The sequence below is a fragment of the Saimiri boliviensis genome, chromosome 9 (assembly GCF_048565385.1).
Source record: "Saimiri boliviensis isolate mSaiBol1 chromosome 9, mSaiBol1.pri, whole genome shotgun sequence".
In the NCBI taxonomy this organism is placed as follows: Eukaryota; Metazoa; Chordata; class Mammalia; order Primates; family Cebidae; genus Saimiri; species Saimiri boliviensis.
Window position 1 is genome coordinate 56,349,371 of NC_133457.1, and position 23,252 is coordinate 56,372,622.

At 36.1% G+C, this 23,252-nt stretch overlaps 1 long non-coding RNA gene across 1 annotated transcript in view; it reads left to right on the forward strand.

Moving 5' to 3' along the window:
* Nucleotides 1-20,018, forward strand: part of LOC141585649 (uncharacterized) — a 419,671-nt gene extending 399,653 nt beyond the window's left edge. The window contains exon 5 of the long non-coding RNA XR_012519251.1: nt 19,885-20,018. This is a non-coding gene — a long non-coding RNA (uncharacterized LOC141585649). The remainder of the gene's footprint in view (nt 1-19,884) is intronic.
* The last annotated feature ends 3,234 nt before the right edge of the window (nt 20,019-23,252 follow it).

Below are 23,252 nucleotides of genomic sequence, written 5' to 3' on the forward strand. Positions count from 1 at the left end.
CCCTGGCAACCCAGATAAAAGGCACCTGAACAGTGGCTTCAGAGAGCCCGTAGGCTACTTTTCCTTCTTCTTGGTCATAAAACTCTTTCTTACCTCTGGAAATTTCATTGGTTTCTTTTTAATCAATCTGTTTGAAATTACAAGGAACATAGCTGCTTATCATAGCTTTCAACCCAACTAACTTAGCATAGCATGCAGTGTAGTGTTTAATCTGATGGAAGGATTTAGTTGCATATTTTGTCTGCTAAGCAAATCCTACATGGTATATGTGGGGAAATGCACCCGTTTTTATCTATTTACTTTTAGTATTCCAGACTTTATTATTATTATTATTATTTTGGGGGGGACAAAGTCTTGCCCTGTTGCCCAGGCTGGAGTGCAGTGGTGAGATCTCAGCTCACTGCAACCTCTACCTCCTGGGTTCAGGCGATTATCCTGTCTCGGCCTCCTGAGTAGCTGGAATTATAGTCGCCTACTACCATGACCAGCTAATTTTTATATTGTTAGTAGAGATGGGGTTTCACCATGTTGGCCAGGCTGGAATTGAATTCCTGACCTCAGGTGATCTGCCCGCCTCAGCCTCCTAAAGTGCTGGGATTACAGTCATCAGCAGCCATGCTTGGCCTAGTATCCATTTTTTTTTTAAAGACTAACCTTCTCATCTGTTTTCTAGATCACTTCCTGGTTCATGAAACACTTCTATTTGTCTAACACACGAAAATATTTACTAATAATTGATCTCATACTGTCTCAGGATGGGCTGGGTTATGCTTCCATAATTAACAACTTGAAAATCTGAATTACTTTTAAAAACAAAAACTGTTGTCTCACACATGTTACATTTATTTGCCTCATGGGTTAGCTATTGTTCTTACGTTTCCTTAATCTAGATTATAGGCTAACGGAGCTTCCTTTATAGGAAATGTTGCCAATCATTCTGGAAAGGGAGAAAATAGAGCAAAGTAAAGATGTATTGACACATAACTTCTGTCCTGAAATTGCGTATCACTTATGCCTACATTTCTTTGACCAAAGCAGAGCAGAGGACTATGACTTTACACAAAAGAGCACTGAATGCTGCTGAAGAATCCCTCAGTCTATCCCATTTATTGTATGCCAGATACTGTAGTAGGCATTTATTTTCTATAAATTTCTTTATCTAATGTGTGTTTAACTTCTTTTATGACTGGGGAGCCTGAAACTTAGAGAAGTCTAGTACTTTTCAATAATCCAAAGAGCTACCATATAACAGAACTGAGATTTGAACAACAGTATGCCTGACTATAGGACTCACTTGATTATTTTCTTTCCTTCCTTCTCCAATTAATCACCAAGTATTTCTTTTGTACTACCATGTAGCTTATGATTTCACCCACTTCTCAATTTCCATTGCAATGAAAATAGTATGGGAAACTCCTGTATTCTTTTTAACCTAGATTATTTCAGTGCCCCACTCACAATGCTTTAATTGACTCTCAACTTTCTTCCTTACAGTTACCCTTATTCAGAAAGAAAAAAAAATCCAAAACACAAGTCTGTAAATAGAACCTTTTTTCTTAAAATTTTTCAATGACTTCTCATTAGCTTATCACGGTTTTTGAAAGGTTTGATGACTAAATAAAAAGTAGTTGATAAAGATCCTTCAAGACTTTCTTATTATCACCCCAAGCAAATCATAGACATATGCAACTGCTTGAGAAGCATTTTAAATCAAGATTAAAGAGATAACAAATAACCAATAAAGTAAAAAATAACATATTCAAATTTTTACAATACACAAAATATAATTTGCTAAGAGCTCTTCAACTAGCTTATTTTTGAGTCAAGATCATGAGAGGTTGTACCTGTACATATTTTTATGGGTTCTGTCAGTGAAGACAAAAAGGGACTATTATTCAGTTATTATTACGTATTACTATAACAATAGACATACTAGAAGTTGAGTGTTTGAGAAATGAGGGAAACAGGTGAACAGATGCAATTAAGAGGAAATATAAAAATAAAAATGTAATGTATTGCAGTTGTGAGAAATAATGTTTTTGAAGTGAATTCTCCCAGAATACAATGAATGTTAGAAATTATGATTTGCTGGTACTCTAATGTCGTTCACTAATCTCTGATTTCACTGGGTAATATTAAATCAGAGCTGAAAGATATATTAATTTAATATCTATTAATTTCCCTTCAACGTATTAATTTTGCCACATGACATCAATAATGTGAATTTGTATTATAATACATTTGTATCATTTAAAAAGTTCACTTCAATATTCAATAGGCAAACCATCAAAAGAATACAAATCCACCTTCTTACCACAATATGCTTACTCTGTCACACACAGACACAAGTATCACACATTAGGGGACTTTATGTGTGCTTTTTGGATTACTGAGGATGTTTGCCTTAGAAAATAGGCTTTGAAATCAACCAAAACGTAACAGAGACTAAAAAATATGGGGAGAGCTCTAAATTAAAATGAAGAACTGATCCTACAGTCATACATTTACTATGCTCAATCTCAAATCTACTGACCTATCCTTAACTCCAAGCCATTTTGGATTGATTCACAATTCAGCTCTTCTTCTCACCTTCTAGCTGTTGTAGGAGCAACTGAAGAGGAAGCTATCAGTTTGATCAATGGACATACGGAGGCAGAAGCCATTTGAAGATACATCTTGATTTTTGCAGTAACTAGAATATTGAGATACCCACCAAAGTATTAAGGTTGGCATAATGGAGTAATAGACATGTTTATTAATTCATTATTTTATTCATAATCTTGATAAAAATTTGGCAAGTGGTTACTAGATGCTTAAGGATCTGTGCATGAGGCAGTAGGAAACAGAACAATAAATATATAAGTAGATGTGAGTTCTATACAGAAAAATGAAACATAATAAGAAGTAATAGGGAATACCTGTGATTGTAATTTCTATTTTATATTAAACAGAGAACAAGAAAAGGCCTTGCTGACTAGGTCACATCTAAGCATTGTGCAGAGAGACTTGAGGGAGAGTGGCATGTTGCTCTATAAAAGATGGACAGTCAAGGTAGAGGATGCACCAACCTAATTGCATGATACAGATACATTCAGATTGTTTAAGGAAAAAAAGGAGTCCAGTGTGGCACAGTTGCATGTCCAAAAGGGAGAATGGTAGAAAATTAGGTTAGAGAATTGAGAGTAAGGCAGATCATGTAAGGCCTTGGAGACTTTTGTTTCAGACTGTTTAACTCTGTACCAAAGTAGATTTCTTCTCTGCCTAGCAACAAAGACTACATTTCTCCGTTTTCTATGTCATCACATATGGCCTTGTGAGGGAGTTAAAACCAATAAAATGTGAAAAAAAAAAATGACAAATTTTGTGTCCAACTCTACCCTATAAAAATCTCCCAGGTTCAATCGTCATGTGTTTTCCCGGTTGAGTGAGATGAATAATCATAGTGACCCTGGAAGCCATATGCTCAAGAAGGGGAAGCCATCAGATTAAGTTTGTGGTCTTGCTTCACCACAGGAAAGAGAGCTAGCTTCTCATCATAAACATATAGTTTGGTATTTATGAGAATAAAAATAAACATTCATCATATGTGAGCCATTACAGGCATTATAGTTCAGGCAATATGAGGAGAGTAACTGCTAGATGAGGTTTATGCTGACAATTGTTTCAGTGGAGTAATGAGCACAAATATCTTGCATGCAAGAAAAAACTAGGGGAGAAAAACTGGAGATGTGAACATATAAAAGTCATTCAAACCTTTTTTTGTGAATAGGAGTAAATAAATGTGGTAGCTTGAGGGGCTGTAGGATCAAGGGAAATGTTTTTTACTGAGAAAGTGTTAGAATATTTCAAGAAGAATTCTGCATAAGAGGGGAAATGATTGTTTAGAATGGAAAAGCAATTACTGAGACATTTGAACTGGCAAGAGATTACATGATTGAATGCAGGAATTATTGGTTTTAAGTGGAATTATGAAGATTTAATTTTATCAGAAGGGAAAGCAAAACTAATTGGTATTTATTTGTGTAGGCAATTGAGAAAATGTGATGGAAACTTTTGGAAACATTTATTGTTTTGTATTTTTTCAATGAATAGAAAAAGGATCAATAGCTGAGATTAAGAAAGTGGAGAGGAATTGGAGGTCTGATGGGAAAAGAGAATATATAATAGTTATGTAAATTATGGGAGACCCAAATGTATTTGAGAAATGTATAGAAACATTATTATGGTTTCACTTCTGGTTAATAATCATCACTGTGTGGTGGAACCAGTTTGTAAGGTTACACAGTTTTCTTCAGCCATTACTTGTCTGGTTGTAGGCAGAAAGTTGGATTTACACGAAATAATTATTTTGCTAGATGAGTACCATAAAATGACCAAAAGGTAAGGCACTTAAGAGTATATGAAAAGATTGATAACCATAAAACATGTAATTTAATCCAGTTGAGAAGAAACTTGTAAAAGAACAATGGACTTTCAATTCTAGTGGAAAAAAATGTTGGAATTATGATATGGCATAAGAAAGTGCTTCATGGAACAACAGTAGTGTTGGTTAGAGAGTACGGAAATTGAAAATAAGATTGAGGTGTGTATGTGGTTATTGATAATGACAAAGTCTGCAGTGTGACTATGTACAATGGTTAGCTGAAGTAGGAGACGGGAAAGATAAAGAGAGTCTGGATTATTAAAAAGATCCTTTATATAGATATAGAATTATAAATAATTATGGCAGAGATTGTATTGGAGAGATAGAATTAGTGATGCCGATGTGAAGCTCTTCAGGGAATGAGAAATGACCAAAAGAATCAGTTGATGACTGCAACAAGGATAGGTTGTAGCCACATTACAGCTGAGAGTTTTTTTTTTTTTTTTTTTTTTTTTTTTTTTTATGAGAGAAGGAAGCAACTGAAAGTAGGACAACACTCTGACTACCGGCTTAATGAAGAGGGTGTGTTAAAAATTAATAGTCACCTCTTGAGAGTGATTTCAGAGGAAACATTGTCATTAGATGAGAACTGGGTTTATGTTAGAGATGAAATTGGAGGAAAGAATGTTCAATGAAAAGTTTATGAATAAAGGGATTTTTCTCATGTGGGACCTTGAGTTCTAGAAAGGTAGGGGAGAAGGTTTAGAGGTAAGGATTTAGAGGAAGAAAGGTTTAGCATAAGTAAAAAGTAAGTAAAGAACCATTTGAGGAAAAGTACAGTTAATGCAGGGTAATCTGTGCACCTTTGATTCCTGGATATACACAACAGATGGAACTTGAAGTGCTCTTGTCAGCAGACACCTATAGTTTAGTCTGTTTAGACTGCCTTGCAGAGATACTATGTTGAACTAGTTTTGAGTGCAACTCTTAATACAAATTTTGAATAGCCCGAAATAGTCAACTCAAAACTGGATAAAAATATCTATGCTGATTCCTTACAACTGCCTAATAATGCTAGTTGGGGGCATATGCCTTTTTAAAAAAAAAAAATTGTCCCCAAGTGATTGTACTATGCAGTCAGTGATGAGAAGTACTGATTCAGACAATGTAGTCGCAAACCAAGCAAAGGTAAGCGTGAATAAACCAGAAAAAATCCTTTTTCCTCAGTTGATGACATTTTTATAGCTTTATTACAGCACTTATCCTTTTGTACAAGGGTGAATTTTGCATGTTATTGTGTCTCTGACTAGACTATGAGTTCCTTAAATTGAGAGTTACATCTGATTTGAGCTTATATTATGCTGAGCTCAAGCTTAACACAATGACTTTCACAGATGTGCTTCTTTTATTTTTATGATAGCTATTTATCATTAAGAACACAGAGAACTTGTTTTATTTAATGAAGAAAAAATCAAAATAGATATTGTACATCTGCCACTTCTTTTTCATCAGCTATGACATTGGCATTATCTTCTAAATTATTTATTATTGATTTCTTTAAATAATCCATCATAATTAAAATAATTAAATCTTACAGTATTGTATTTGTCTTTCATATGTAGAACATCAAACATCTTTTAAAAAATTTTTATTTTACTTTAAGTTCCGGGATAGATGTGCAGAACATGCAGGTTTGTTACATAGGAATACGTGTGCCATGGTGGTTTGCTACAACTACTGACCCATTCTCTAAGTTCCCTTTCCTCACCCCCCACCCCACAACAGGCCCTGGTGTGTGATGTTCCCCTCCCTATGTCCATGTGTTCTCACTGTTCGACTCCCACTTATGAGTGAGAACATGTGGTATTTGATTTTCTGTTCCTGTGTTAGTTTGCTGAGGATGTTGGCTTCCAGCTTCATCCCTGTCCCTGAAAAGGACATAACATTTTTATGGCTACATTGTATTCCATGGTGTATATGTACCACATTTTCTTTATCTAGTCTATCATTGATGGGCATTTGGGTTGGTTCCATGACTTTGCCATTGTAAATAATGCTGCCATAACATACATGTGCATGTGTCTTTATAGTAGAATAATTTGTATTCCTTTGGGTGTATACCCAGTAATAGGATAGCTGGGTCAAATGGTATTTCTATTTCCAGATCCTTCAGGAATCACCACACTGTCTTCCACAATGTTTTAACTAATTTACACTCCCACCAACAGTGTAAAAGCGTTCCTATTTCTCTGCAACCTCACTTGCATCCATTGTTTCTTGACTTTTTAATAATTGCTATTCTGACTTGCATGAGATGGTATCTCATTGTGGTTTGGGTTTGCATTTCTCTAATGATCAGTAATGTTGAGGGTTTTCTCATATGTTCATTGGCCAATGAATATCTTCTTTTCAGAAGCATATGTTCATCTCCTTTGCCCACCTTTTGATGAGGTTGTTTCTCTTATCTTGTCAATTTGTTTAAGTTCCTTGCAGATTCTGGATATTAGACCTTTGTCAGATGGGTAAATTGCAAAAATTTCCCCCCATTCTGTAGTTTGTCTGTTCACTCTGATGCTAGTTTCTTTTGCTTTACAGAAGCTTCTTAGTTAAATTAGATTCCCTCTGTCAATTTTGGCTTTTGTTGCAATTGCTTTCAGTATTTTTGTCATGAAGTCTTTGCTCACGCCTGTGTCCAATGGTATTGCCTAGGTTTCTTCTAGGGTTTTACATTTAAGCCTTTAATCCATCTTGAGTTCATATTTGTATAAGGTGTAAGGAAGGAGTCCAGTTTCTGTTTTCTGCATATGACTAGCCAGTTTTCCCAGTACCATTTTTCAAACAGAAGATCCCTTTCCCATTGTTTGTTTTTGTCAGACTTGTCAAAGATAGATGGTTGCAGATGCATTGTGTTATTTCTGAGGACTCTGTTCTGTTCCTTTGGTCTTTATGTCTGTATTGGAACAAGTACCATGATGTTTTGAGTCGTTGTAGCCTTGTAGTATAGTTTGAAGTCAGGTAGCATTTAGACACTTTACAAAAGAAGACATATATGAGGCCAACAAACATATGAAAAAATGCTCATCATCACTGGTCATTAGAGAAATGCAAATCAAAACTACATTGAGATACCATCTCATGCCAGTTAGAATGGCGATCATTAAAAAATCGGGAGACAACAGATGCTGGAGAGATTGGGGGCCAATATTCAACATTCTTAAAGAAAGTAATTTTCAACCCAGAATTTGGTAACCTAAGCTTTCAAAGATGTGGAGAAATAGGAACACTTTTACCCTGTTGGTGGGAGTGTAAATTAGTTTAGAGTTTTTAACATGAAGGGATGTTGAATTTTATCAAAGGTCTTTTCTGCATCTATCGAGATAATCATGTGGTTTTTGTCTTTGGTTCTGTTTATATGATGCATTTATTGATTTCTGTATGTTTTACTGGAATTGTTTTCCAGGGATGAAGCTGACTTGATTGTGGTGGATAAGCTTTTTGATGTGCTTCTGGATTTGGTTTGCCAGTATTTTATTGATGATTTTCACATCTATGTTACCAGGGATATTGGTCTGCAGTGTTCTTTTTCTTTGTTGTTTGTATCTGCCAGGTTTCAGTATCAGGATGATGCTGGTTTCATAAAATGAGTTAAGGAGGAGTCCCTCCTTTTCAACTATTGGAATTGGAGCTTTTCTTTGTACCTTTGGTATACTTCAGCTGTGAATCCATCTGGTCCTGGGCTTTTTTTTGTTTGGTAGGCTATTAATTACTGTCTCAATTTCAGAACTTGTTACTGCTCTATTCAGGGATTTGACTTCAGAACTTGTTATTGATCTATTTAGGGATTTGTATATGTCCCAAATTTATCCATTTCTTCTATATTTTCTAGTTTACTTAGGTGAAGATGTTTATAGTATTCTCTGACGGTATTTGCATTTCTGTGGGGTCAGTGGTGATATCCCCTTTATCATTTTTTGTTGTGTCTATTTGATTCTTCTCTCTTTTCTTCTTTATTAGTCTAGCTAACAGTCTATTGTGTTAATTTTTTTTCCCCAAAGAATTAGCTTCTGGATTAATTAATTTTTTAGAGGCTTTTTCATGTCTCTTTCTCCTTCAATTCTGCTCTGAGCTTAGCTATGTTTACTTCTAGGGTTTTTATGGTTTGGGGTTTTACATTTAAGTCTTTAATCTATCTTGAGTTAATTTTTGTATGAGGTATAAGAAAGGGGTCCAGTTTCAGTTTTCTGAATATGGCTTACCTGTTTTCCCAGCATCATTCATTGAATAGAAGATCCTTTATGACAGCACCTGTATTGGGTGCATATATATTTAGGATAGTTAGCTCTTCTTGTTGCATTGATCCATTTATCATTATGTAATGCCCTTCTTTGTCCTTTTTTGATCTTTGTTGGTTTAAACTCTGTTTTATCAGAGACTAGGATTGCAATCTCTGCCTTTTTTCCTTCCCTTTGCTTGGTAAATATTCCTCCATCCTTTTATTTGGAGCATATGTGTATCTTTGTACATGAGGTTCATCTTATGAATACAGCACACCAGTGTGTCTTGACTCTTTATCCAATTTGCCAGTGTGTTTCTTTTAACTTGGGGTATTTAGCCCATTTAAATTTAACGTTAATATTGTTATGTGTGAATTTGATCCTGCCATCATGATGCTAGCTGGTTATTTTGCACATTAGTTGATGCAGTTTCTTCATAGTGTCATTGGTCTTTATATTTTGGTGTGTTTTTTCAGTGGCTGGTACTCGGTTTACCTTTTCATGTTTAGTGCTTTCTTCAGGAGCTCTTGTAAGGCAAGCCTGGTGGTAACAAAACCCATCAGCATTTGCTTGTCTGGAAAGGGTTTTATTTCTCCTTTGCTTATGAAGCTTAGTTTGTCTGAATATGAAATTCTGAGTTGAGAATTATTTTAACAATGTTAAATATTGGCCCCTATTCTCTTCTGGCATGTAGGATTTCTGCAGAGAGATATGCTGTTAGTCTGATGGGCTTCTATCTATAGGTTACTTGACCTTTCTTTCTGGCTGCCCTTAACACATTTTCCTTCATTTCAACCTTGGAAAATCTGATAGTTATGTGTCTTGGGATTGATCTTCTTGTGGAATATCTAGTGATATTCTCTGTATTTCCTGAAATTGAATGTTAGCCTGTGTTGCTAGTTTGGGGAAGTTCTCCTGGATAATATCCTGAAGTGTGTTTTCCACCTTGGTTCCATTCTCCTTGTCACTTTCAAGTATACCAATCAATTGTAGGTTTGATTGGGACCACCTGTTCTTGCCCCACTACCCTCAAGAGGGGGCCAAAGTGAAAGGTGGCTGGTTCGTGTCTGTGGATTGAGGATGTGGCAGGGACTGGTCCTACCACCTCCCTCTGGCCAAAGATGGGCTTAGCCCACTGTGTGCCTGTCAACCACCCACCAGCAGTGATGCCCTGGGCTTCCCAAATGGAGAGGTGGCAGGCAACATTTTTAAAAAGAAAGAAAAAGGAAAATGTATTGTGTTGGGGGAGGCGGGAAGGGAGATGAGGAAGCGGTTTGGATTTTGTGTGTGGGAGGGTATTTTTTGGGGGTAGTTGTCTATAACTTTCCTAAGTGCTTTTTTTCCTTTTTTTTTTTTTTTTAAGTAAGTTGCAGGCTTTGGCTTGGAAAACCCCAGGGGGATGGGGGGCAGAAACTTGAGGCTGCTGCCCCTTTATCTGCCTTCATGGTACTGTCCCCGTCCCCCAGTTCCTTCCTGACCCCATGGGCCAGGCCTCAGACCTTCCAGCTAACCGCTTCCCATGAGCCACTACTCTGATGTCAGCCTATAACCAAAGGAGCTGGGGGGTCCAGGCCTGGTGACCAGCCTTTCTCAGCCCACTCAATCAGGGTGCTCCTCACCTGCAGGCAGGAGGCAACACCCTATCTGCTACCATCAGCCCCTTCCAGAGCCCACCTGCCCCACCCAGCCCTGCCCTGCCCAGCCCAGCCATGCCCTGCTCTGCCCCATCTGAGGGTGCCCTGCTCAGGGATGGGCTGGCAGAGCTGTACCCAGCCTCCCTGGTAAGCAGAGACTCAGGAAACCTCTGAGGTCCTGTTTTCTGGTTGTGTGATCCCAGGGGTGCACATGGGCCCCTTGGGTGTCTGAACAGAAGGGCATGGGAGGGAGGGCCGCACCCCTGCAGTCTTACTCTGCTGGTGTAGCGGGCAGCTGCCCACTCCCACCCCACCCTGCACCGTGGGCTCCTGAGTCGGCAGATTCAGCGTTTTATAAATTGTATTTTAAATACATGTTTTAAACTTGTCAAAAAAAAAAAAAAAAAGACTGTTTTCACATAGTCTCATACTTCTTGGCGGCTTTGTTCATTCATTTTCATTCTTTTTCTCTAATCTTATCTGCATGCCTTATTTCAGCAAGGTGGTCTTCAATCTCTGATATCCTTTCTTTCACTGATTGATACTTGTGTATGCTTCACGAAGTTCTCGTGCTTTGTTTCTCAGCCTCATCAGGTCATTTATCTTCCTCTCTAAACTAGTTATTCTAATTAGTAGTTCCTGTAACCTTTTATCAAGGTTCTTAGCTTCCTTGCATTGAGTTAGAACATGCTCCTTAGGTTCAGAGGAATTTGTTATTTCCCACCTTCTCAAGCCTATTTTTGTCAATTTGTCAATCACATTCTCTGTCCAGTTTTATGCCTTTGCTGGAGAGGTTTTGCAATCATTTGGAGGAGAAGAGGCATTCTGGTTTTTGGAATTTTCAGCGTTTTGCACCAGTTTTTCCTCATCTTCATGGATTTATTTGGTTATCTATTTACTCTACCTTTGATCTCTGAAATTGATGATGTTTTGATGGGGTTTTTGTGTGGGGTCTCTTTTGTTGATGTTGTGGTGTTGTTGCTTTCCATTTGGTAGTTTTTATTCCAACAGTCAGGCCCCTCTTCTGCAGGTCTGCTGCAGTTTGCTGGAAGTCCACCCCAGATCCTGCTCACCTGGGTATCACCAGTAGAATAAGCAGACTGGTGCATGCTCCTTCCTCCGGAAGCTTTGTCCCAGAGGGGAACTGGACTGATGCCAGCCTGACCTTTCCTGTATGAGATGTCTGTCTACCCCTGTTGGGAGGTCTCTTCTAGTCACAGGAGGCACAGGGGTCATGAACCCGTTTGAGGAGTCTGTCCTTTAGCAGAGCTGCTGCCCTGGGCTAGGAGAATCCCCCTCATCAGGATCAGCTGTTCTCTTCAGAGCTAGCAGGCAGGAACGATTAAGTCCGCTGAAGCTGCACCTGCAGCTGCTCCCCTTGCCCAGTTGCTCTGTCTTTGGGAGACTGAGTGTTATCTCTAATCCTCTGTCTGGGGCTGCTGCGTTCTCTTCAGAGATACTCTGCCCAGTAAGAAGGAATCTAGAGAAGGAGTCTGGCCACAGTTGCTTTGCTGTGCTGTGCTGAACTCCACCCAGTGTAAACCTGCCAGTCTCCTTAGCCTGGTCAGGGGAAAACCGCCTATTAAAGCCTCAGTAATGACAGCTGCTTCTGCCCTCAACAAGCTCAGTCATCCCAGATCAACACCAGACTGCTGTGCTGGCAGGAAGAACTTCAAAGGAGTGGTTATTAGCTTGCTGGGCTCCTTGGGAGTGGGACCCGCTGAGCGAAACCACTTGTATCCCTGGCTGTAGCCCCCTTTCCAGGGCAGTGGACTATTCTCCTGTTTAACTGGGGTCCCAGGCAATGCTAGGGTAGGAAAAGACTCTTGCAGCTAGCTGGTGCCTTCCCAATCAGCCGCCCAGTTTTGTGCTTGAAATCCAGGACCCTGGTGATGTAGGCTCATGAAGGAATCTCCTGTTCTTCGGATTGCAAAACTCCATGGGAAAAGCCCAGTACACAGGGTGAGTAGCACAATCCCTCACTGCTTCCCTTGGCTGGGGCAGGGAGGTCCCCCCATTCCTTGCAGTTCCCGGGTGAAGTGATGTCCCACCCTGCTTCTGCTCACTCTCTGAGTTGTATCCATTCCCTAACCAGTCCCGGTGAAATGAACTCGGTACTTCACTTGGAAATGCAAAAGTCGCCTGCCTTCTGTACTGGTCTTGCTGGGAGCTGCAGACAGGAGCTGCTTTATTTAACCATCATGGCGCCTCTCCAGATTTTTTTTTTTTGGAGAGGAAGCCTTGCTCTGTCACCAGGCTGGAGTGCAGTGGCACAATCTCGGCTCACTGCAACCTCCGCCTCCTGGGCTCAAGAAATTCTCCTGCCTCAGCCTCCAGAGTAGCTGGGACCACAGGCGCGTGCCATCGCACCCAGCTAATTTTTTTGTATTTTTAGTCGAGATGGGGTTTCATCGTGTTGGCCAGGATGGTCTCTATCTCTTGACCTCGTGATCCGCCCGCCTCGTCCTCCCAAAGTGCTGGGATTACAGGCGTGAGCCATCGCTCCGGACAATAAATTGTTTTTTAATTAATGAAGGCTATAGTCAAGAAAAAAGTGTTCTTTTGTTGGAATGGTGATTTATTGACTCAATAATAAAATGTTATACCTAAATATATTGAGCAACCTGCAGACAATTTAAAATGGCTGCTTATAGATACAGCATTAACTCTCCAGTGAATTTCATACTCCACCAGTTCCTATTATCTTATATTTGTAAATTTTATATATTTTCAGTAAATGCACAGTTTCAGAACACATGAAAACCTGCAACCACTTTTAAAGAACTATCAGTTTTCAAGTGTGTGTGTGTGTGTGTGTGTGTGTGTGTGTATTTTTCCCTAGGACCATAAACATCCAGTAGATTATGTGAACAGATCTGCACATGGGAGGTAATGGTTGAATTTAGAGTTACTCCCTGTTCCCAGGTGTTCATCCTGAAACATTGCTTCTTTCTCTTCCACCTAAAAGACGGTGCTGAAATATGAGGATCAACTGAACTTAATCCAGCAAGATAACTTGCAAATTGGAACCACAAGTTTTAGCAGCTGGCTGCAACCTAACCTGCTATTCAGGGAATTAATATACCCAGAAGTAAAAGAAAAAATGGCCAAGTTAAATCTCTGATTATATTTGGAATAATAAAGATAATAAATAATCCTCATCTATGAAATACATTTAACAGATATGGCAGGCCTACTTAGCTTGCTCATAGTGAATATATCTGGAATTTATGCATTTATGGGGCATAACCTGATAGAAAACATTATATATTCGAGATACTTTTATTGGAGTATAAAACAGGGATGTTTCCTGACTGAAGAAGTTCCCTTTGTGCAAATGAGTTTCAAATGTATCATTTTGAACTCACTTTCTGCATAGCGACCAAAGTCAGTCCTAATGTGGTGAGGAAACATATCACGGTCTATGTTGATACTTTCTGACTTCTCTCTGTTTTACCTCTTTCTTACTATTATTTATATCATCTGAATTGTTAGTAAAGTTTGGGACTAAGAGATGTATCTGTTCTTTTAAGTTTAATTTAATAATTTGAGTCCGTGTTCTATCTCAAACGGTGATGCTTTAATTTCATTAGCAGCAGCCTTTCACTGATTACTTAAAACATCCTTACGGGTATATTCATCATCGTTAGGAATCATAGTTAGAATTCAGTCTAACAGGATTGGAGTTCATTTTTAGGAATACTGATATAAAGAACTTAGTAAGTAAGATGTTCATAGCATAGAGATTCTGAAAATACAGATTATGAATTTGATATTTGCCATTATGGGCAATGTAAATTATTATGTGATTTGCTACATCAGTTCTTGCATGTTGGTACAAGCAATATTTTAGAAGACTAGTAATGCCTATGACCAAGGGAACCTACTAGTCAATTCAGCTAAAGAACTGTTGTAGTCATCTAGGTATTTAGGAGACACTAGCTTGAGTTAGGGTGCTCACAGGAGAAATTATGTAAAAATAGAGATTTGAGAAAAATTTTAAAGAAAGAATAAGGCTTAGTGACAGATTGAATACATAAAATAAGGAACAGTGAAAGATGGTTACAAAATTTCTTGTTTAGAATCTGAAATGTCTTGTATACAGTTCTGCACCACACACACACACACCCATTACTCTGGTTTGGATTAGGGAATCTTAGGTGGATTTTGACCCACAAAGTACAATGTAAGCAAAATATTGTCTTGGCTGTCTGAGATTGCTGTTATTAAGACACATAAGACATGCTATTAGTAACATTAGAGATGTTATATAGCTGATATTTTCAACATATTAAACAAGAGTGTTGCCAACTTGTTAATTGTATTGAATTTGTAAAATTACACAAATTACTTCCAGCTTTGCCCCTTTAAGGTTTTATGAAAGTCTTCTACAATTTTAAACTTATATCACATTAATTCATTTGAAATTGACCATGTTTTTAAACATGATTATAGGCAATGGAAATATATATGCTATTAAGATCACATACTGAAAATTTAAAATGTAACAAGCCATTTACTGAGCATTGCATTACATAAAGGAAAACAGGGCATGCTCACCTTCTCAGATGCTTTGCAATCCCCAAACCCTAGTTTTCAACAGACACAAATTATATGATTTCATTTTTAGATAGAGAATCTTTGACCCATTGCAAAAATTGCCTGTGGTTAACAAGGGGAAGGTCTTCTTATGACACTTAGAAAGAGAAGAAAGGTTTAATTTTGCTGTTCTAAATTAGCAAATTTAAGGTTCTCTGAAGGAGGTACTGAAGTCACTAATACAATCTGTTTGAAAACATCAGTGTTCATGCTATAAAATAGGCAGGAGCCATCGTTTGGTTGATACCTTTGCTTTCTTTCTCTAGCTACTGAAACTAGTTCTATCTCACTGAAGAAGGGCATATATAAAAATGACATCATTTTCAGACCTCAGAGAAGATTTAAAAAAACACCCTAATATATGTTTCCTTTTTTCCTATATGGTGCTGTTTCTCATCGTAAGAAAATCAGAATAGTAGCATGTGAGGTGGAGAATTATGTGTTTGCATTTTAACTAATGTTACATTTCAGTTCACTGCACTTGTGAACAATGCAGTGTGTTTGCATTCTAGCCACATCTGTGCATTTTAATTATGGTTCTATGGTATCTAATGTTGTGGAATACTTATGTAATCATTTCTTTTTATGCAGTTCAGACATAAATTATCTATTTTAAATTAATAAAATTTACACACTAAAGCAGAAATTATCAAGAAGTCTGCAAATCTTCTCAAAAGAATGAGATGTACCATATTAGTATACCCAGAGAAGCAGTTGCTTTTAAAGTCATTCTCTGCATTTTAGGACACCTTTTGGCTCAGTGCACACAGTGAAAGTATGAATCACATAGTTGGTATTCCTGATTGACAGAATTCAGAAAATATCACTTGCTTTAAGCTGCTCACTGAGGGATATGGAAAATATAAGTGTATTTCTAAAGGCAAAATAATCCCTAAGGCAGGGTTTTCTAAGCATTCCACGTTATAAGACACAGAGAAATTAGGACGTATATATCACGGAGGCATAAATGGACCTGAGAGTGGATGCATGGAAATGACTGTTCGGCCGTTCCAGTCCCCACCTGGCTTTCTCAAATCTTAGGGTTCCTATGTTAGAAGACTATCAAATTCAGTTATTTTGTAATTAACAAATTATCATGTTCTTATGGTGGACTGATGAATATTTATATTAAAAAGATGAATTATGAATGTCATGGTCTTCTGTCAAAGAAAGCAGTAAATTATTTGTGGAAGAAACATACATGAACCAATTTTTGTTTTTTGAACAAAAGGCAGATACTTGAATGTATTTGATATGCTAATTTTTAAATCAAAATCTAAAAAATTAGTAATATAGGCATTATTAGAAATCATGGTGTAATATAATTGTTCACACATAGTATAAACTATATGTCTTCCTTTATCAACTTAATATAAAAATTAGGTTGGATTTTTAAAATTATAGTTAATATAACAGTTCTCCAATCTCTCATGGCACTCCATACTCAGAATTTCAGTTACCTTTGCAGAAATCTCTTAGATGGTTTTTCTTTGTGCACCCACACTACAGTTGTTTTCTATTATTGAGTAATATATTAAAGACAACATACATCTGTAATCTCATCTTTCTGTTGGCAAGAAGTCTGGTGGGCTCTGCTGTGTTCTAAGCCCAGCAATCCCAAGATGTTGCTGGGTTGTCTCGCGTGTTGTTAGTAGAATTCATTTCCTGGAGGCTATAGAACTCTTGATAGCTGAATCTGCATAGCCAGCAAGAAAGGGTATCTGAATCTTCCTTTTAAGAAGTCATTAAATCAGGCTTACCCAGGACAGTTTCCTTTCTAATACACAATGTATTAGAGACTTAGTTACATCTGCAAAAATTCTTTTTTGCCAGCGAAAGTAACAAAATTGTGGAAATGACATATTCTCATAGTCACAGGTTCTGCCATACTCAAGGATTGCTTATTACACATAGTGTATATATCAGGATGTAGGAACCTGGAGCATCATCTTAAAATTTCTGTCTACCACAGCAGCCAAACTGAACTACTTGGTTTTATTTGTTCATGCTTTCTCATGTTCTAAATAATATTATTTATGTAGTTTCTTCTGTCTGAAATGATACCTTTTCCTCAAATTTACATGTATACCTATTATAGTCTTTTATTCAACATTTGACATAAATACCATCTCACTGAGGAAGCTGATTCTTCAAGAGCCCAGTGTTTTTGAACAGTGTGTTAATTTTTATTGTGTTGTGAAAATAGTTTAATAAATGAATACCCAAGATTAAGCAAAAAGAGGATATGATAGAATGTAAAACATTAAAGTGTATTGCATATAGTAAAGGTAAAATATTGTTCTGTTATGTATTTGTTACACACAGCATAAGACTAATTTATTATTGTGAGTTGAAGCAAAAAAGTTTGAGAAACACTGCTGCAGCAAATCTCTAATGCCAGTTGTCACCTTCTCACTTGACTTACAGTATCTCTACCTATTTTATATCTATACTAGATTTTCATTCCTTCAGAGAAGAATTGTCTCATTTTTCTCTGTATCTCTCATAAGAGATAATATAGTGCCTTGTACAGAATATAAATTCAATAAAAATGTAAAGAACAAATGAAAGTAAAGTTTAAGTTTTAGGTTTCAAATTTTGATTTTCAACATATAATCAAGTTAAATATAAATTATTTCTTTTTTCCAGTTTTCCTAATAGTATATAAAATGTTCTACTATTCAGATACAATAAGTAGTTTTATTAATAAGAAGTCATTATAAATGTTCACTTGGCAAAATACAAAGGTTCAAGTGATTAATCCAAATTGTTCTCCTGGGAAATTATTGAATTTCTAAAGAATTACATTTTTGTTCAACAGATGTGTATTATGTGTTGGTGAGTTCAAGATACTGCTCTGGGCACTAGAAATGTAACAGCATGGTATTGAAGGTCCTTGACCTTCAGGAGAATATAGTCTACGGGGAGAGATGGTCAACATATAAGTGAAGGATTACACTATGACTACCATTATGAAAGGCAGAACCCTGTGATAGAGCATAACTGAGTCCTACTGTAGAGAGGCAGCCAACAAAATCTTCTCTCAGGAGGAGAAAGCTAAGTCCTAAAGAACTTAGTATTTGTGAGACATTTTAATTTAGGGACATAATATATAACATTCAGAGGTAATAGACTGGGTAATAATATAATTAGCTCTTGGTAGAAATAATTTAATTATTCATTAGCAGTTCTTATATTATTTAATAGTATATAGAGTCATTCAATGAATATTACATTATTATAAACATAGTTGTTTATGCATTAAGAAATGAAGCTTCTCTTCCTCTCAAACACAATCTCTTTCCATATTTATGTACATATGTGTATGTATAAAATTCAAATCATATATCTTCATCTTTTGCTCATATTTGAAAAAATTAATAAAATACCTACTTGATTTTTTACTTTGTATTTTACAATGTAAATATTGTTACATTTTATTTAAGTGATGTAAATTATCTGACATTTTAATTTTAATTTGGAAGACACAAACTCCATGTCAGCATTTTGCTTTTATACATCCTTCAGTTCTTTGTACTCTGACTCAAAGTTTACTCTCATTGAGAAGGCAGAGTTAATGAAACTATTCTTTGAAACTTGCATTTTCAAACCTTTTGGTATAATTGAATTTAAATGTTGTAGGTCCTATCTTATCACACAGAAAATTCAATGATTTAAAGATTACAGTCCCAAATGATTTTTTTCTTATTCTTTTTTTCTGAGGTAAAAGCTTGTTCTTCCTGAAGCAATAGCTCAAATTCAGAAATGTTAAATATTTAGGAATCTCAATAAAGATTTCAAAAATATGTTATTCCTTCTCCTGGGTAAAATGTCCAGATAAATGCATTAAAAGTATGTTTCAAATAAAAAATATTTTATTCTTTATAATTTCAGTTTTTAGACTCTAGGTACATGTGCAAATTTGTTACATGGGTATATTGCATGACACTGATGTTTGGGGTACAACTGATGCTATAACGTAAGTAGAGAGCATAGGATCTAATCATTAGGTTTTAGCCCTTGCCTCCTCCCTTCTTTTACCTTTTGGGGTCCCTAGTGTCTATTGTTCCCATCCTTGTGTCCATGTGTACTAATGTTTAGCTCCCATTTACACGTGAATACATGCAGTATTGGTTTTTGTTACTGAGTTAATTTGCTTTGAAGGATGGCCTCCAGGTGCATCCATGCTGTTGCAAAGAACACCATTTTGTTCTTTTCTATGACTGCATGGTATTCCATGGTGTATATGTACTGCATTCTTCATGCAGTCCACCATTGATAAGCACCTAAATTGATTTCAAGTCTTTTCTCTTTTGAGTAGTGCTGTGATGAATATACAAGTGCGTGTGTCTTTTTTATAGAATGGATTATTTTCCTTTGGAAAAATAATTTTAAATGTACATTACTGACACACTATTATTATGGTATTTATATGCTTACTTCTCTAATCATATTCTGATTTTCTCCTTGAGACTGGAAGAAGGGGTGCATCAATATAATTAATTGCTGATCTTGACTTCCTTTTACAGATCGGGACATGCTATTTCCCTGCTTTAAGACATTTAATCCTGAGTGAATTAAATCCAAACACCTCTGCAAACGATTTAAGGAGTTTCTGAATATGACTCCTGCATCTCATTCTAGTCTATTTGCCAACCACTCCCTTCACAGACCCTGCATGTTATCCAAATAGATATTCTTCATCTTCTTTTGTAAGCATGATCTGTAAAGTCCAGTATCTTGTCCTTTGCTCTTGTTATTTGTCTGCTCATGAAATTCCTTACCTTTCTACCTGCTCTAATTTAACCCATCCTTCAAAGTCAGCACCAATACAGCTATTTCTGAGAAGACCCTGGATTCCATAGAGTATAATCTCTTCATCCTTCATGCCCCATAGAAATGTATTCTGGATTCTGTTATGGCAGCTGTCATTCTCTACTTGCATGATGACTTTTGTACATTTATCATTCCTCCACTACTAAAATGTAACTTCACTGTTTTCTTGTCTTTTTAGCCCACATATGTTCAAAGGATATTCTCTGAAAATTGTTTATCAAGACCAGCTCAGGAAAACGGTAGGATATATTATTCTTTCATTTGTAAGCTTTAAAAAGTATGTAAAACACTGTTTTTTTCATGAGTTATTTAGGCTTATATTTGTTGCTAAATAGTCACTTAAAAATTTTTAAATTTAATTTTAAGTTCCTGGATACATGTGCCGAATTTGCAGGTTTGTTACATAGGTAAATATATGCCATGGTGGTTTGCTGCCCCTATCAACCCATAACCTAGTTATTAAGTCTAGCATGCATTAGCTATTTATCCTGATACTCTGCCCCCTTCTGCCTACCCAAAACCCCCAGTGTGTGTTGTTCCTTTCCCTGTGTCCATGTGTTCTCATTGTTCAGCTCCCACTTAGAAGTAAGAATATTTGGTGTTTGGTTGTCTTTTCCTGTTTTTTTTTTTTTTTTTTTTGCTTTGGATAATGGCCTCCAACTATTGCTCATATTTTACCAATTATTTTGAAATGTTTTATTCTTCACTTTTGCCCAAAAGTCATTTGACAGATTATCTTAGTGTTCTTATGCTCTATTGTTATTGCTTTGCTTTAAGCAGGTTTAAAAACCGAACTGTTATATTAGGGGATGATAAATTCCATTTTATTCTTAACCATTTATTTTTCTCCAATGAAACAAGATTAAAAAAAAACTTTGTTTAGTGAATCTTTAGTGTAAATAAGTACATTCATATGAAATCAGTAAGCATCTGTTATAGTTACTAAGTTCATGTGAATTTGTGTGATGCCATATTCATTGCATTTTTATTTTGTACATTTTAATATAAAAATAACTGAAGCTAGATTGAATTAGTGTTTAATGGTTTTATATTAAGTGCTGTAAGGAACTTACATTTCTGTCTATGTCAAACTGAAATAAATATGTCACAGTATTACACAATATCAGGTGGCAAACTAGAAAACATGCACAAAATATTCTTTCATGTGCCTGTGAGAACCATACTAAGAACATTTCTAAGAAATTGAAGTAGTTGTAAATATGCATCCTGATACATAAATGATAAAATCCATTTTAATTACTTAAACTCATGAAGGTTTTGAGTCTTGTGCTACATCTGTTTCCATGATAAATCTTTACCACTTTCTTCTAAGAATGACTTCTAGGATTGTGTATTTATTAAAGGGTACATGATGGCAGCCTAAAAAAAAATGAGGTAAAAACTGCAAAAGCTTAGTCAAGATATCATCCAAACAAAGGGGAAAAAAGATTGTCTTTATGCCTGGGCATATAGAGAGTCTGGCTGAAACAAAAATCCCCTCACATGAAGTTTTAACTGTAAGACACTGTAAGAGCTGTGTGAGGAATGTGATTTATTATTCTATTAAGAAAGTCATATTTTATTTACAGACTTTAGATCCCAGTGTTCCAATTTCTCAGTGTCATAGATTTGCTTATTCAGATAATAATGAATATTTACTGATACATTAAAAGCAGCCCTAAAACTTTTTATGATTTTCTATAGAAAGAATTTGATAAATCTTTCTGACAACCAGCTGGTGTTCAAATACTTGAATCTGAATAAATGGCTCTTAATGAATTACTAGACATGTTTATAACTTGTAATTCTAATGGTATGGAAAACACATTTGTTTGAATACAATTTTTTTCAGCAGAAAGTCTGCATTTGAAATCAATTATCATAATTCACTATAATTTGCATAGCATTTGATGGGAAAACATTGTCTCAGAAATCCTTAGGATTATATTCTGCAGAACGCTAGCTAACAATTGCAGTCATTTAAGGGCCACGTAAACATTCATCAACCTTTGCCAATATGAGACATGCACAATTTTTTCTCTTTGCAGGAGTCAGAAATTATACACACACATTGTTTCTTTCACATGATGACTCATTAATTCAGAAGGATGGCTGTTGCATTGAATGCAGAATTTAGGACAGGGAAATTTATCATAAGAACTACAAGTTTGAGAGAAAGCATTTTTTAAAAAATTGCTTTTAAGTTATTCTGAAAATGATTCACATGACTGGTTGATACTTGGAAATTTTTGACATAAATAATATTTTCTTTTATACTTTCACTAAGCAAAATAGTATATTATCTATTTCAGCTTCCCCTTTTCTCACTACTCCTCTATTAACTCTATTATCCCTACTACTCTTTATTCTTACATATGATTCTTTTTTTCTGTCCAATAATTCAAATCCCTCCTGAAGTCATAGGTAGCTATTTTATACGAATAAGAGGTGATTATACCAAGGTGTTAGGAACATAATGAGATAATGAAACTTTTTTAAAGGTGGTAGGCAGACTCTCAGTGTTACGTATGGGTAGTAAAGAGTTTATCAGAGGGGAGTTTTGTGTATATAACAGAAATAGAAGGATGGAGAGAGAAAGCAAGCTGCTCTCAGCATTACCTATTTGACGACAGGAGGTGAATGGTGAATTAGGTCCTCGGGATCAAAACTAAAAAGACCTCAAGAAATTTGCAATACACAATAAAAAAGAAATTATAATATATATGTTTGTATGTAGAAAATTGTTGAAAAATTGTGTCTGAAAAGACAACATAATTTATAAAGAGAACAAAGTATTTTCTTTTGGCAGAGGAAAGAATTCATGAAAGAGGTAATCTCTGAATAGAATCATGAAAAATACAGGAATTTGATGTCATTACCTCTATTTCTTTATAAGTCAACCAGGATAAATTACTAGTACATTATAATAATTTCCAAATATGTCTTTGCTAGTAAATGTTCCAATCACACTTTGTAGAAATTACTCATTCATTGATTTATTCAACTGTTCATCTCAAATCTCATATATAGTTTTTGCAAAATATATGAGATAGACACATAACTAAATACAATAAAATAATAATGTGTTTTAAAAAGAGGTACTTGAAAGGCTTCAGTAATGTAGCAGGATGGCTGAATAGGAAAACTGGACAATTTTTACTGCAGAGATAATATTTGAACAGGCTTACGGAAGAGAAGGGAGTAGATAAAAGAAGGGGAACAAAAGACCTTCCAGGCACTGGAAATAGCATGAGTACAAATGAAAGAAAAAAGTGGTATTTACAAGAATGTAAGAATAATAAAGAGATAAAAGTTCTTATGAAGAAGGTAGGAGGAACTCAGACAGTGGCAGAATTTGAATGTCACCCTAAAGTTAACTGTCTAATGAGCCAACCAGGAGCTGCCTGTGGCCATTCTTGATGTCTGTCATTCATTGGAAAAAGTCATCTGGGAACTCATATGTGCTACCAATGACAGTAATATTTATTGAGCTTTGTGGAAGGTCTATGCACTGGGATACAAAAGGGGAAGAAACGTGTGTGCCTC